Genomic DNA, 17,507 nt, shown 5'->3' with positions numbered 1-17,507 from the left:
AAGAGAGCTGAGCATTTCCCAGGTTTCTTCACTGTACATGAACTTGGCATCCTGTGAGCTGACCCAAGCAGACAGTGGTCAGCCAGTGAATTTGGCATGGAAGAAGGTGGTTTTACTGGGCAACAGTTCGCCAGGAGTGACCTCTCTTTCTAGTTCCCTGGAGATATTTCTTAAACAGCCACAATCCTTTTGGTTGTCTGGCCCTCAGTTTTGGCAAAACAGTTTTAAGACATGGCTTAAGTCAAAATATAAGAATTTTGTGAACAGCTCAGGCATTATATTATGAGAGTTTCCTGTGAGATGTCTTACCTGAAGGCATTCTCCATTTTTCTTGTTTTCTTTTCTAACAGCCTACTAGACAAATCCGTAGATTTATACAAAGAACATCTCAACAAACAGTTCATATACAGTATTCAATATTCATATACTAACTTAGACGAGTTATATACACTCATGTAGCTGGTAAAGCGCATGAATCACAGAATGGGTGGGGTTGGAAGGGACCTGTGAAGATCATTTAGTCCAACCCCCCTGCCGAGCAGGATCACCTAGGGCACATTGTGCGGGATGGCATCCAGGTGGGTTTTGAGTATCTCCAGAGGAGACTCTGCAGCCTTTCTGGGCAACCTGTTCCAGTGCTCTGCCACCCTCACAGTAAAGAAGTGCCCGCTCATGAAGGAGATACAGATTTGATAGATAGAAGATGAATTTTTGTCCCAGCAAATCTTTTTAAGGATATTGGTGTTCAGGAAGAAGGAAGGAATGTCCAATTCTATCTCAGATGGAGTCTGCAGCACCTATGTTGTTCGATAATTCATTTTTTTATGTTTAGTTTTAAGTTACATGTCCTAATGATGTGGCAGTGCTTGAATGAATGAGATGGCTTGTGCACACCAGGTAATTTGAAAAAGTTCAAGTGAAAAAGAAAATCACAATTCATGCTACAGATTATGAGTATCTATTTCAGAATTACTAAGGCTTTGAACAAGGCTATATACATTTTCCTTCATGAGGCTGGCATGTCATATAAATGGTTTATGAGTTCTCTGGTTCAGGAACAAGGCTTTATAACTGATACAGTACAATTCTGAAGTACAGAGGTGTAAGAGACAAAACCAATCTACATTGAGATACATGCAATTTGTGTTTTACTTTGCATTTGACTCTTTTTTCAACTGCTCAACAGTCATCCTGTAATTGGACTTATAAAATTACACTCTAATTTCCTTTAGTGACAGGGAAACTGCTAAAGTGTCTGCCATACTCAGTTTAATTTCTACCATCATCCAAACACACAGATGGTTATTCAAATCTCATCTAGAAAAGGAAGTAGGACTTTTCTGATCAAAGTGCTATGAAATTTCCAGTACTCTGGACAGGGCAGAATCAGTGCAAAAACACTCTCCCTTGCACTGAAGTACTGCTGCAGGGTTGGTGTTATCCCAGCTCCAGTGATGAAAAAATACTGGCAAAATGTTTAAAAATAGGCTACAAAATATGTTTTAAAAGTAGATGTATTTTGTGATTCAAATTTAATGTTTACACTGTCTACTATTCTGTTCAATATGATGTATACATTTCCAACATGTATATTGTATTTTTGCATATTATAGACCTAGTTCAATTAGAAACATACAAAAGTAATTCCAAATGAAATTACATAAACCCATAGTATTAAACTGGATTGCTTTCACATGCAGGCTTCCTATTAGACTTCATGTATTAGTATTAGGACTTACCGGTTCCAGTGACTTTATATTCATGCTTAAGAGTTATTCCATGCCATTGGTGCATTTTTACTAGTTATAAATTAAATTGGACACTTCCTATTATATCTGTTATCAACTGAAAAAATTACATGTTAAAAATTGACCTCCTAAGCATTTCCAAGTAAAAAACAAATAGGGTAAAAGTGATTTCAATATCCATGGTTTTGTAGTGATTTAATTTTGTTGATTTCAGAATATAAGGAATCCTTAACATTGTTATGAAGAAACGTTCTACTACCACAAAAGCTTTATTTCTCACTAACCAGTTCAGGCGTCTCTAAGGTCTCTTCAGACCAACTGAAGGTGGTCTTTTTAGGTACAGAAAGGTACACCAGAACTTTGTAAAATTATGAACTATTGTTAATGTTCTGGTTGTTTCAATGCATAAGCAAAGGATTTCTGCCATTCTTCCCAAATATTTATCTTTATTATTATTGTGCCTATTATCTTTATTTTTTTCTATAATATTTGCATAACCTCCTGGGACCTTTTTGAGGATTATAAAGCAGTTAACATTCAAAATTCACTTCTGAATTTGCATACAAACTGATTCCAGTTCCAGGTGCTGTGGTTGCAAATGAAAGAGACATTTAATCTAATATTTAATTTAATGTTTAGTCTTAGAGGAGAAATTCAATTAAAAATACTAATCAAGTTAAAAACATTCAGCAAAAGCAAAACTTACAGTTAAGAACAAGCAAGTTGTGAAAGCTCCATATCTGAAATGGTTTAACTGTCCTTTAAGAAAGTTTGACCCGGAGCCAACATTCATCCATTCCCATATTATAACTGTATTTTGGAAAACTCACCATTTGGGAGTTATATTTCCTCAGGTAACACTGGTAAAGCACATAAAATTCCTCCTGTTTAAGCCAATGTAAGCCTGTGAAATCTGTACGCTTCTGTGCAGCATTTATAAAAATGTTATGGTGTTGGACTCAGTCTGTAAAGGCCTTTCTGTGGCTAATGCCGGAGAAGTACCATATACAGGACATATTTTCAATATTGACAAAAATGGAAAAAGCAAGCTCAGCCCAATTTGTGCTCCAAACTTGGACTGTGAACACTGATGAACTCTCTCAGCTGTGTCCAGCTGCTAAGGCCAGGGAGTTCAAGAAGTGCGCAGTCTATCAATGGCTCTTATGTGCCTCTAACTGCCCTAATATCTGAATGTCCCAAAGTCATCTTCATAACTCCTCTGTGTGCTAGGGAAGTGATAAAGTTTCAGTAGAACAGACAGAACTGAGTTTCAAATATGTCAGCACTTTCTTATCCAGTAGTGGAGGAGGCACCACCACTGAGTGATTGATTCCACTGAAAGTTCAAATTTCTTTCTTTTTCTCTCCCTCCTTATTGCAAGTAGAGGGATATAAGACGGTAGGTTAAACAAGGTGCTTCTCTTTTATATGGTTAAATTAGGGAAAATGAATCCACCTCAACTGACTTTCCCAGCAACACACAGAACAGTTAGCTGAGGCAGTGGGCCAGTGACTAATCCATGCTGGTATCCTAATTACAGATATACAAGTGTTTATAGTCTTGGTGCACAAATGCAAAAGAAAAAAGGAAAATAAAATTAAATTCAGATGACCAAACAATTTTTTTTTTTTTTATTATCTTGTGAAAAAAATGGATGTTCTGATTGCTCTGATTGGTGTGGAACATTATTCTCAAGAAAAGTCAATCTTGTAGAAATTAATTGTTTAATTTAGTTTAGTTCCAGCTTGCAAATATTTTCTACTCTGGAGCTGTTCTCTTAATGAACTAAACGAGAAAAAGAAATCCTGCAGCCCTCAGTTTAATCACCCTCCCTCACTATAACTTTTCTTGTGGGCAGTGGCACCATTCATACCAGAGAAGTATGACCTTAACTTTAGAATTAGCAATATCTCACACTGATAAAGTGCCTCAAGAAAACAATAGGATGGGGTGGCACATGTACCATAGCACATTACATTAATATAGCCGGGATAAATAGCTAAAAACGGTACTATGTATAAATTTAATGTATCAACAATGAATGGTTGCAATTCTTCCCTCCTTGAGTTTAAGGAAAGAACTTCCATTTTCCCAAAGGGCTTTTCTTTTAATATTGGGGTGACCAAGAATGATAAATAAGTAAGCAAAACCACAAGTTAAGTGATGCCAGACTTTAGTCTAAGTATACAGTATATGATTACAATGGTCTCAAACTGCTAGCAGGCAATTACTGTTCACAACAGCAAGGCATCTCAAGAACATTATGTCTGCTGTTAACATATATCAGCTCCATGTGAAGAATGCATTCCTTTAACTGAAATTTGTATTTTATTTTGCTTCCCTGAAACGCAATGTCAGCCCTGAACTTGGGCATAGTGGCACCCCTCCCTAACAAAACAAAAGTATTTCTTTGTCATTTTGTCATAGAAATAATATGCACTATATACATAATACAAGGAATTCTACTTCTATCATGCAACAGAGGTAATTAAAATACCTTGTAAATTTTTTTCCCACATGTAACAACTTTCTGCTCATATTTATACATACATATTTATTTTTGTTGTTGTTATTTTACATATGCTTAAACAAGTAACATGGTAACATGCACTGATTACTCATGCACCTGGGCAGTAGACCTCAGCAGGAATTTTGCTGACCATCCACAAACACATGGATATGGGGAGGTGGCAAGTTGGGCTAAGCATGAAAAGGGCTATGTTGGAGAAACACGGTCTGTTACAAGGTCTATTAAAATAAAATGGCTATTTTCACTACAAACAAACAAACAAACAAACAAAAACTTTAACCTTGTTAATGTTATATTGATAGTGAGTAGTCTCTTTCGTACAACATCGTTCTCTTAAGCTTGCATTGTATTATGTACATGTTAAAATATATATCTTATACAAGATTTCCTGTTGATACATGTATATCAAGCACCTAAAAAGAAGCACCATCTGAGCCACCACCAGAGAAGTATTTTATGGCGAAGAGTGCTGCCCAAATTTACAATGGATGCCACAGATTTCAGGAGGCAGGTGAAGGCGGTTGTGATCACTGAAGGGATGCCGTGGCCTCAGTTTGGCCATAGTGCCATGGCACTCTGTGTCTACTCTAGGCTACTGTGGGAACTGCTATTTCCCAGCACTACTGAGAAAATTTTTGATAGAATAAATCAGCCTGTAGTCAATTCAGTGCATAGTATAGATAAGTCCAAATGCAAAATGTGGTGTGTATTTGCATCTAAATCTAAAATCGTATGTGTTTTTTTTTCTAAGGAAACGGTATAAAAGTAGGTAATGAGAGTTCTCTGCTTTTGTTTCCAGGGACTGCAAAACACGCAGGTGATTTTGGGGAACATCTTAATATTGTGTACATGGTGCAGAACATAGCATAATGTACAGAAAGCCCTCAGAGGGAAATATAAACCTCCATTGGCAGACTCCAGTTCTTCAGGAAAACAATGTGTAGGTCAGTATTCATATGTCTTTGATATACTCGTAACACCTTTTAAAGAAATACAGCCTAATAACAATAATGTAGTAAATTCTCTTAAGATTTTTTCCAACTGTATCTCTTGCTTTATTATGAACAAACAAGTTTTTAATTCTGATGAATTTTAGTTAGTATAGCGCAGAAAAAAGTCTGTTTTTATACCACATTAAAGCAATGATTAAGCTTTCCTATGTGACTGGAAGACAAAGAGTTAACACAGGTCAAGGTTTGATAAACTCAGAACCACCTAAGTTTCAGACACAAACAAATCAAGTGTAATTTTGATTTAACATTTAATATTTCACATATTTCTTTCTAGGACTAGTGATTTGGACGTGATTTTCTTTACCTTTTCATTTTTCTAAAATCTTGTTAGTTCATCTGATCATGAGTGTTTGCATTTCAGTGCTTGTCTTTCCTAGTGAATTTCTTTACCTCTCTTTGATGTTTACTGTACCTGGCTTTTAAGAACTTACCAGTGGTTCTGAAAATTTCTTGGACTTTATTTTTAGCCTAATTGAGAGATTTTTATTGTTTAACCTCTGCAAATCCCTCCATAAAGAATATTGTAGGAAAACTGAAAAGGAACAACCTTAAACCCAATTTCTAATACCTACACTTGGTTCCTTGGTGTTTTTTTTGTTTGTTTGTTTTTGTTTTTGTTTTTGTTTTTTCTGAAGTCATCTGCACTTTCTTCTATTTTAATTTCCCTACTGAGAGATTTTTTTTTTGTTGGTTTTGTAGAAGCTTATCTATATCCAGTAGTTTTGAACTCTTACTGTGGTGATTTGTTTTGGTTTGTTTGTTTGTTTTTAATGTGCTAGCACAACTACTGTCAGAAGTGATGAATTTCTATTTGAATTTCAGTTACTTCTTTATTTATTTGCATAAATAGTCCTATTTTTGCTTCAATAATGATATGTCTGCCTGTAGTTGTTAACATCATTATTGTCCAAGTAAAAGATCTGTCAAGAAACAGATAGTTTCTTCCACAGGCTAAAAGGGGGATTTTTAAACAAAAATAACAGTAAGAAAAATCACTTTTTTATATTGAGGTTTGGCTGTACCTTGGCTTGATCAGTATAATGGTTTTACATAACAGCCTGTGTCTGTTCAAAGTCAATTCACATTTACCTGCAGAGTCCTCATCAAGTGTATTTGTACAAACAGAAAATTAGAACACTTCTGTTGTATTTGTCATTGCTTATCTGAGGTCTCATACCTGCCCACCATGCTCCATGTATTCTGGAGTCAGCAACACACATGAGACCTGAAGACATAAATTCTACAGCCTGCCTTGAGTTGGGTACCTCCATCTAAACCCCTGCTTCCCGAAGTGCACCTCTTCCCCAGTTTTGTAGGTTTAAATGATCTGATTCAATATTTTCCTAAATATTCATGTAATTATTACTGTGCATGAAGTTGGGCAAGTATTTGGTTTACTTTGCTAAGTCACAGTTAGCTTCAAGCACAGTATATGCAGTTCCCACAAAAAAAGCTTTATAGGAAGGTAAAGATTATACTGAACTTATATTTTTTTGATTGATTATTAAAATTCTACTGCCCTTTATTTCACTCCCATGGCTATACTGATGTAACATTAGGAGTAAAATAAATAAATAAATAAATAATAAATTAATTCCTGCTTCCATTTTTAACTTCTTTTTCAGTACTGAGTGGAAAAAGGAAAAATGGGAATTGCCCAAACTTGCAGACTGAGCTTAGCTGAAACAATCTTAATAAAAAACACAAACATCTCTTGGGAAGCATTTTAGGAAATAGAAACTGCTCCAATTTGGGAGCTGAAAAAACATCGAAGAAAATACCCTGCACATACATACAGATCTATTTGCTTTAAAAATATTGTGCATAGGAAGCTGTTCTTTTCTTAATACTCATATCTGAGTTTTTCAACAGCAAATGTTCGAAGTGGAACATATAGAAAAGGGGTGAGCATGGATTAGAGAGGATTGTACATGGTTGGCTCAAGAATGGTAAAACCAATGTTGACCAAGTTTTACAGATATCCTGGACAAAACCTCAGTCTGCAAATTGCAAAGTCCAGATGGAGTTTATTTGAGGGTGTTATGCTCAATACAAAATAAAGAGTTTTTATAGTTAAGACAAAATTAAATCTTAACTACATTTTTCACAGACCAAACTTTTTTCTTACTGTTGAAATTACTAGCTAGGCCACCAGCCATACCACCACAAAGCAACAGAAATTCCTGAGGTCTCTCCTGGTGCTTTGTTTCTATCTGGCCTAACAGACGGACCAGAATCTGGCCTGCAAAGTTATCATTATAATGTCAATATAAATATAATTACATTTTCTCCAGCAATGGAATTAGTGCCACTAGGAAACAAAATCATTTTAGGTTTCTCCTGCTGTGTTTGTACGAGCATAGGGTCTAACTGGCAACCAGGGAAATTTGGCCTTTACGCTCAGATACTGTAATGCTATGCTTTCCATTTCAAGATGAAATTACTACTAGTGGGATTTATGCCATATGAAAAGAATTTTTGTTGCTAAATCTTCTGGTTGTTCAAGCTGCTTTGCCTCACCACATAAAGATAGCTATTTAAATGACTCCACATACACAGATATACAGCTAGATGTGTGTGTGTGTGTGGTGTTGGTAGGGGGTTAGGATGCCTTTTTAGGGAAATTAATGTGAAAGAAATTATGGCAATGTAAAGCAACATATTCAACCAGAATTTACAACACATTTTCTGTTCCTCATATAGTGAGGCATATGTCACCTTTCGAAGCAAATGTGAAATAGAGCCTTCACACATTCCTTTTTCATTTGTCCAAGCATTAGAAAAGGCTGTCAGCTGCCAAAGATACAAAATACATCCCTGTTGATTTTGAATCTGAGTGCATTTTTTTTTTTCAGTAGAGCTGGTGAGCTTCCTGGTAACTATTTTCTGCAGATCTGGGCATGTTTGCTTCCTAAGACTCCGCAGGTGAGTGAGGCATCTTGTCTGAATGCATGTGATGATAGGACCAAGCTCACCAGTTTTCACCCATTTTGACATACCTTGGTAGACTTCTCTGAATACCAGGTGCTCTGTCTCTGCTGGCAGCACTCAATAGTAAGCCCTTGGATGCTGCTCACTGCAGGGACCCAGGCAAATGTTCTGAAGATCTTGCAGCAAGCCACATGCCCTCATTTTTCTTTGTGAAAGCAAGAACTGGGAGGGGGGAACAAGTCACTTAGCGGGTAGGAAAGAAGAAGGGCTTGGTTATCCATGGGCTTGTGTCCTCAGTTTTGGAGGAAAAGTCAACTAGGAAATAAATGAATCCCTGCAGATTCCAGAAGCTTGTATTGTGCATCAGTAGATTGGCTCTTCACTTACTACCACAGAAAACATAGTATTACTTTAGAATAATGATGAAAAGCTAATTATCCCTACATAAGATTGCTTCTAAACTAATATTGGAGTGACTAAACTGTTCTTAAAAGTGTTCTCAAATGAGATGAAATCAACCAACTGAAGCCAATGTTCTTTAAACATAGCCATCAGCCTCTTTTAAAACAGTCTGAAGTTTTACTACGTTTTAAGTATTTCAACTGCAGCTTTAGCATTATCCAGCTTCAGTGATTTAGAGCAAAACCTTGCCCTGTTACCAACTGTAGTCCAGCTGGGCTGCTTAATGTTCTATTGTAGACGTAGCAATCTGATGCCCAGCATCCTCAGTAGGAAAAAATATATATATTGCATGGTATATTATTGGTTTTACTACTAAAATTGTTTCAAATAACCACTAGAAAACCTAAAAAAGTATAATACTCACCCTAAAGGAAATATTCTCATGATTTAATCTCAAAGCTTTTTAAATCCCTAGCTTAGTTTTTTTCTTCCTCAGCCAAAGAAGCAACACTTTACTTTCAAGATGTTTTGCTAGCATATGTATATTAATATTTTTTTTAAATCTCTTTTCCACTACAACTTAAACAGTGAATGTGCTTATTTAATCCTAGGTAGGATGAAATTTGGCTTTAATTACTTTTATACTAATTACATGTTTTTAATCTATGGTTTAGTGAATTATTAGTTACAGCTGCAGTAAGCAAAATACACATTGGCTGAGGGAAATGTGTCCCTTTGTAGATGGTCTCTGTAGGTCCTTATTAAATCCTACTAAACCTTATGAGTTAAGGCCTAAGTAGTTTATAGGCTTTGAGCAAATGAGCACATTTCAGCCTCTGAGGTTATCGTTGACATCTCCCCAGTAGGTACATAGTACCTCTGCTGTTTTTCTAACCATTTTAGATATATATATAGTAATGACAATAATAATAAAGGCTTGAATGTAAAGCCCAAAAAAACTTATCACAGAAAATTTAAAATCACATACTTTCAGACAGGATTTTGTTCCAAAATTTTGTATTGTTTCTAATTTTCCTCTGCTTTTTTTTCTTTTTTTGTTTCATTGTTATGATTTATCAGTGGGGGTCAGATTCTTAAAGTCAAGATAGGACAAGGCTATTGGCAAACTTTCTGGGTATCTAGATTTAAAGTTTTAGTTGGACTGTTTTCTGGTATGCAAAAACTGTACACTTGTATTGCTCTTCCCTTTGCACATCTGAAAACTACAGCATTAAAGAATTAGCCCCTGGAGCGTTATTATCCACTTCCAACTGATGGGATACAAAGAGGCTTGATGACTCCTTCAATACACTGTGGTAAAGCTGGGAAAGGAACCCAGATGTCCTGGTTCCTCATCCTGTCCCTGAATCACAAACCACACACTCTTGCCTTATTAGTGACAATCACAGCACATGGAAACAGACTATTTATACTTAAATATTTCATCTGTTCTCACTCATTATTCCCTAACTCACCAATATAATTATGTTGGCAAGGCAACAATATCTTTTCCCCAGTAAGCACAAACAGATTGTTAGGTTTTCTGCTGAGATACAAGCTGTGGAAGAAGAGCTCCCAAATAACCAAGATCAAAAGCATCGCGATTTCTTGGTAACTCAGAAATTGAAGAGAAGATTTTTTAACATCTTCCCCAGTTGGCTCTGACAGATGTATTAAAAGGATGGATGAAGAGAAGTTAACATTGAAAAGAACATCAATTCAGAAAGAGTTAAGCCAAAGACTAAAAAAGACTAAAATGGTCCTTTGGAAAGTTCTTTCTGTTTGTTTGTTTTAATTTTTAATTTTTATTTTCTACCAGTTCAGGGCTGGCTCCCTGAGACAGTGCAGGGGACACATTCATCCCACAGGGGATTTGCATGAGATGTACCCCAATGTGGTTCACATTCCTGGCTTGGCACCTTAAAACCCAGGCAAGGCTGAGAAAACTATGAAGTAACTATGGACAGGTCTTGGGGATGCTGGAGACTTCAGCACCATGTCACAGCGTGATTCCCATCTCTCTCACGCTAACGGGAATGTTGCAGCCACACACATACACTGGATACAGCTTGCCAGGGAAAGGCTCTCAAGCCTGCAGATGTAAGACAGGTTCTCTGCAAAGCACAAGACTAATGGTGAGGGGATTGAAATGAGCAGGGCATTTAACTGACAGCTTTGTTTGCAATTGGTAAAGCAAACAGCACCATAGCAAGCCATTTGGTATCTAATGCACTGTTTGTTTCTTCTGTTCAAACAAAGGAGAGAGCGGAGGAGGCTATGAGATCCAAAGCTCATAGTGGCTCAAGGTGTTAAACTGGATCCATAACGAGAAGAACACATCAGTTACAGTAAGCTAACAGACATGAAAAAATGCAGTTTTGCCACATCAATACAGACCCAGTCAATTGTTTTAGTCTGGGAGGCTTGCCCTAAGGTTGTAGCCAGATCTCTTTCAAAGTCCTTTCCAAACAAACTACTCATAATACTGTGTAAAGGTTGTTCAAACAATATATAACAGTCCTCAGAGTCTGCATAACAATTAACTTTGCATAGAAAAATAAGATCTGTGCAAGATAAATCTGAGCTATTCATTGTATAAATGTTACAAATTGTCTAAGTGACTACATATCCTCTGATTAGCAAAAATCACGCTTGTTTTGTCAAAATATTTGCTTCCATATATGGGGCATAAAGACGCACCCTGGGCAAAGCATGAAAGCCATAGAGAACTTTGCTACTGAAGCCTGTAATGCCACATTTCGCTCTATATAAGGCAGGGACCTCTCAGCTATTGACACTGCCAGGCTGCCTCGTCCTGGGACTGGAGTGGCAGCTGCAATCTGTCTCCCAGATGTCGACGTCTGAACGCTGCATTATATAAATGTCATGTGCCCCGTCCTTGGTGTTTTTCAGAGAAATGCAGAAGCCTAGTTGCATTTGTTAACTTGTAGACAACACGTACACTAGTACTTCTCAATAGGGAGTTTATCACCATAAAGCTTTAGGCTCCAAATTTCAAGCAGATTTGGAGCAGAGGCTGAAAATACATCGATTCATAATGTTCTTGTTGAGGTTTCCAAAGCAATTGCCAATTAACAGGAACACTTTGGCTGGAACTGTTGGTCTGCTGCCTTATGCCCTCCCAAATGTATCCCTAGGAAATCTCCCAAGCAGTGGAAAATAACAAGTTGAATCCGAGAGCGTCAGTGCTCTTTAGCCATCTCCTATGTATTTTCATCTGTTACTAAGTCGGAAACATTCTGCTTAACGTGTGCTCTTTTGTTTCCTTTGCCTGGTGTTGGGTGACTCAGTGCAGCCCCTGTGGGATCCTGAAGCATTGCGTTTTTTAACACTGCAAGTGAAACGGGCACCGTAACCTCTGCACAGCCCCGGAGCTGCATAGGAATTATTTCCTGCTCTCTGCAAAGGAAGATGCCTTCAGATTTTTTTCAATGATAACAAATACAAAAAGGGAGGCCTCCCCTGGCTTCAGCAATCCTATCCCTCCCACTGGGCTTTGCTAGAGGTGGCAGAGTTGAAACTCCCAGGTTTTATTTTCAGAACGTGGTCATTTCTCATTTTGATATTTTAAAGTAAACAACTCTTGGTTCCCATGTATTATTCAAATAGAGAGGAGTGGGTATCCAACGCATGCATAATCAAATATCCAGCCTGCACCAGACAACCTTCTCGGACCACTTGAGAAATTTCCCTATCACTATTGTTATCATTCTCCAGCCACTTCCTTCCATTATTTAATACTTCAGATATCATGTCTCATGTTTACCCCACAGCTGAGCTGTGGGGTGAAGTGACCATGGTCTGTATTCCTGCAAGCTTTCTTGGACAGTGCTTGCCCACAGCAGAAGAGAGCTGCGCAGGTGTGGCTGCTACCACATTCAGACAGAAATAACCTGTTGGAAGTAGATTTGTTTTCAAATCTTTCAGTGGGAAAATATCCATTTCAGAGAGGGGAATTAATGATTTTTAACCTGCCTATCACTCTCTTTTATTGCTGGCATGTAAAATCCTTACTGGGTTTGAAGTTGTAAGTGGAAACGCTGAGGATATTTTCATTGCTGCCAAAACATTTACGTGAAACTGCAATTCAGATCAAATTATCTTGAAACTGCAAAGCGTGCAGAGATTCCAAATTAGTCAACTCGGAGAGATTATTGCATATTGAAATTACACAGCAGAAGCCAGCAGAATGCCACCGCTGCTTCTGACTCACAAAAATGGCAAAAGCAACTCTTAAAAGAATTCTTCTCTGTAAATGCACAGTTGTAATGGGCACAAAGAGCAATATTTGACCCAGTATTTCACTATCAGAAAAACATAGCTTGTCATGCTTTCAGGCAGGCTGGTTAGTTCTGGCCATTGTTTCCACAATGCTTTAGGTACAAATGGAACTGCTCAGAGAGAACAGTGGGGTGGGTGGTAACGGGGCATGGAAGTGATGCACGAGCAAGCTAAAGCGTAAAAGTAAAGAGCTATGGTTACTTGCAAAAGGACAGGCTGAAAATATAAATTCAGAAGTGCACTAGGCTGTCAAAGCTGGTCAGTGCTGGCAGGTTACTGTTACCCGCTCTATTTTATTTCTTTGTATCTCACATATATTTTTCAGCAACACCCTAGTTATGGAAAAGACTCAAAAATACCAACAAAAAGAGGACTGGGGCGACATCATGAAATTCAAGTCTTTAACGAGCCACCATTCAAGATATTTAGAAGTGTTCTTCCTTTTCACAGTATTCTAAATAACGTTACTGCTGCTGCTCTATGGGGATTCTTCAATGCAAGGTAAAGTAGTGTTAAAGGCTTCCCTAAAATATACCATGGTTCCCCCAAAAAGCCATAAAGGTAATTTTTCAGCAATCACAGGAAGGGCTGTCTGATTTGGCAGCAGAGGTCAGGGGTCATTTCTATTTGGCAGAGAGGGGATGGACAGATGAAAGCACCCTATACAGAGAAAATTTTAAGTGAGAAAAACAGAAACTTCTAATGCTTCTCTCAGAAAGGAGCTGACAAAAGTGAGGGCTGCAGAAAGAGCTCACTCATAAGGAATATTGGGGGTGGCACTGGAGGGGGGTCCTTTGCCCTCTTAGTCACTGGCAGTTGGAGACTGACAGCTATAGCTTGTGTGTTCTTTCTGTGCAAGTTTGCAGTTGATTTGTTCTCATTCATTCAGTGAAGTATCCTGAAAAGCAATGGGATAACATATTATAGGATAATCCATAGATGTCATGACTATTGATGCTCAATATCCTTAAGTATGACATATTTGTCATAGTACAAAATCTCAACAGTTTCAGAATCATCTTCCTAATTTTTGTTAAAAGGATATACTGCCCTGGTGAGTGTCCTGCATGTAAGGACAGTCATGGTTTCACAAAATCAGATCAATTTATATTTATTTTTTTGTCATTAAATTCTTTACCCAGAGTTAGCAAAAAGAAGAAATGAATGATGCTACACAGGACAGCGTGGCACTGGCTCTTTAAATTTAACACAAATTTCTGCTAAAATACTAATAAAATCCTTCTGTCCTGCAAATTTGACATAAATTTTTGATGAAAAATGGGCTAAAGCTGAAATAACCCATTAAAAAGAGAGACTATCTTGTAACCTGGTATTTCCTTCACACTTCTTTAATTCAGTATGTATTTTCATGCATGTATTTTCAACATATGCATACAAAGCCAATGATCTCAGAATGCTTGAAACACTGATGTCATGTCACACCTCACTATCTTGAGTATTTTTGATCCCTCAGGTTTGGTGGTGAACTTGGCATCACCCACAAAGAGAGGCGCACAAATTTCCTGCATCTTCTCCTTTGTCACAAACTCTTGATGCTTCCAGGAGAAATAGCTAGCTCTTCATTCTCCACCTTAAAAAAGTGAAATCTATCTTATGGCTCTGATTCAATAGTGCATTTCAACACCTATTTTAAAGCATCAGACGAGCTCCAGTGAGCACAGGAAGTGTGTGGGCAGTCTGAATGACATAGGCACATATGTAAATATTCTGCTGAATGGGGCTTCAAGTTGCATTGGGGAAAGCATGCAGTTAGATAAAAAAAAAAGAGCACAACTATTCCTTTTCTTCTATTTTCAACAGTATTTATCTGTATTTTTCTTAAAGTAAGGGTGTGTGAAAAGCTGCACTATTGTAGATAGAATATATAAAATGTGACGCATTAAAGATTTGGAAATTAATTTCTCAGGGGACTTCTTTTCAGTCTAGACTATAATGACATATTCTGCCAATTTGTTTTTCCGGTCTCCCTGTGAACATAACATTTGATACTGTAGGCAATGTAAAGATCTCTGATAAGCTTGCTATTTCCTGCAGTACTCTATGTTTATGATGAAGATTTTTAAGTATTGTGGCATACTTCCTCAAAACATATACAGTAAGTTAAATATAAGATCCTAAGGAATAGAAAAAAATTTGAACATATTTGCTAAATCTTACTTCCTGCCTCTTTTGACTGATTTTTTAATTATTATTTTATTTTTAGTTAATGACGTTTTATTGCAACATTTATATCCAAATGACAAAAGGAAATTTTGAACCAGGAATTTCAGGTCTGGTCAAAAGCAAACAGAAATAAGGAAGATTAATATCAGTGTACTGAGTACTGGACTCAGTCATATATCCCACTGCTCTGGCACTCAAACTGGAATTCCTGATAGACGAGAAGGTGCAGAGCAATCCTGCAGCAGTTCTTAATGTGTTACCTTGCCTCCAGGGAACTGTAACTTCCAAAAGTTTAAACCGATCAAGTCCTAAGTCCTTGCAGAGACATGAGAAACATAATTGTCTCAAGAATGTCTCATATCTTGCAGTATCTCAAAATTCCTCATAGCAAGAAGTTCCAGGACATGTACATTCAGTGCTGTCTTCTTTGTCCACATTTTGCACATTTTCACCATGTGCCCTCATGTTTCTTTCCAAGCTAGACTATTCTTAACTTTAAAATCCCTGGTTAAGACCAGGCATCTTTGAGTTTTTGCTGCTGTGCCAACATCCTCTGTGTTTACCCTCTCTGTGGTGCATATATACTTCTGAAATGCTAGGACTTGGCTGTGATCTTGCTCATGACCTCAGCCTAGACCCTTTGGTAGCTACTTACTCAGTACCAAGCAACTGGGAACTTCTGGATGTGAAGCACTGGAAACAAAGCTGAACATAAGAAATAACAAGCATTTCCACCAGAAAGATTCCAGCAACTAAGCCAATCTTCAGGGGGTAATGCTGACTCATTCATGGTACTTCTTGCAATGTCTTTATTGCTTTTCAGTTAAGCACAATGCAGCTGTGTATTAAGCCACAGGCATAATATGGGACAAAAGGCACATCTGGCTTTTTCACTGTTTTTAATTTTCTTTCTTCCAGTTATTACTGGGCCTATTGTAGTGGCAACAGCTAGACATGAAGAAGAGTTGTGCTCAAATTTTGCCATTTCAGATTCATTTGTAAAACTCATGTTGTTTTCTGAAAATGTTAAATTTCACTACAAGAAGTTAGATTTAAAAAAAAATAATAAATTCTAATTATCCTTATTAGTCTGGATATTTTGGTTCAAATTCTGAATGCAAGAATATTTGAAATTCAAATAAAATACAAGCTGAGCGTAGAAGAAATCCAGGAAAACTAACTACTGTTCTTCCCATCAGATAACTCAAACATTGTTCTAAAAAGTTACTGGAACCACCTGTAGGAATAATCAGATCATGATTTACACAGGCAAGCATAGCTAGCTAATTAAGATCTTCTGGGAAGCTGCCACACGGGGTAAAGGTGCTCAAGAGAGCTGGTGAGTTTTTCTGAGAGTTGAGGACCAAATCAGCTCTTGTGCATGAAGACAGAAACTATGTCAGAAGGCTCTCTTGACTAAGCAATAAGCTTATTAATGTGTGGAAATGGAAATGCAACCACACAAGAAGCAGAAACAAGCATGGGCCATCAAGGGCAGGGGTATGCTCACTTGCTTGGGTACTTAATAGTGAAATCGGGAAGGCCGAAGCCTGGCTGGAGCTAAAACTAAGGGGTATAAGAAGGTAATAGGAGGTTGCTACAAGTGTATTAGCAGCAAAAAGACCATTAATGTTTCCTGCAAATTGATTAGAATTTTACTGAGTGGAGTTTCAATGAAGATCCAGACTTAGTTTTCCTGCCCTCTACTACCTGGACTCAGCTGCATGGATGTGTTTCTGCTCAGAGAACTGTGTTAAAAGAATAGATAAAAAGGGTTTTTTTATTTGTTTGTTTGTCTTTATTGTGTGTGTTTCTGAAGTATCCAGTATAGAAATTATTCTCTGTTGTCCTTGCATTTAGAGAAATATCTCCCCTGGCTGTGTGCAGTCAGCTCTAGTTTGAATGTAAGAGAATATCTTTGAGTTGGTCTTCATCATCACCCAGAATCACACTACTGGGAATGGCAGCAGTATCCTTTGGCACTGTGAAGTCACCTCCAGAAATAGTGGCTCATGGCTCTCTTCAGGTTATTCCAATATCATACGGTGAGTAATGGTTAGACCTGGATTATCAAATGTGACTGCAGATAAATGAGGTACACCTGAACTAGATTTAAACCACCTATGAAGGGACTGAAAGCCATGTAGTCTAGAGCTTGCCCCAATCCAAAGAGCTGGTTTTTGAATCTATTTCTATGCAAATCATTGTGATTTCTGCACTGTGGGGGCAGTGTGACAGCTACCATAGTTTTGAAATCAGCCTTGCTGAGTTTGTCAGCTGCTAGTTCAAGGCTGCATGACTTGAAGTTTATGGAAACCAGGACAGTCATCTAGAAGGCATGTCATCTCTATTTGAAATAGTTTATTTACACTAGCTTTTACATATATGTAATGAACA

At 37.5% G+C, this 17,507-nt stretch overlaps 1 long non-coding RNA gene across 1 annotated transcript in view; it reads left to right on the top strand.

The window, feature by feature from the left end:
* Positions 1-17,507, top strand: part of LOC137855923 (uncharacterized) — a 39,804-nt gene that overhangs the window by 14,234 nt on the left and 8,063 nt on the right. The window contains exons 3-7 of the long non-coding RNA XR_011096049.1: positions 5,078-5,222; positions 8,150-8,220; positions 10,887-10,972; positions 13,252-13,427; positions 16,971-17,155. This is a non-coding gene — a long non-coding RNA (uncharacterized lncRNA). The remainder of the gene's footprint in view (positions 1-5,077; positions 5,223-8,149; positions 8,221-10,886; positions 10,973-13,251; positions 13,428-16,970; positions 17,156-17,507) is intronic.

Source organism: Anas acuta, chromosome 4 (genome assembly GCF_963932015.1).
Source record: "Anas acuta chromosome 4, bAnaAcu1.1, whole genome shotgun sequence".
Lineage (NCBI taxonomy): Eukaryota > Metazoa > Chordata > Aves > Anseriformes > Anatidae > Anas > Anas acuta.
Note: the sequence above shows the minus strand (reverse complement) of the source record. Positions and strands in the feature narration are given on the sequence as shown.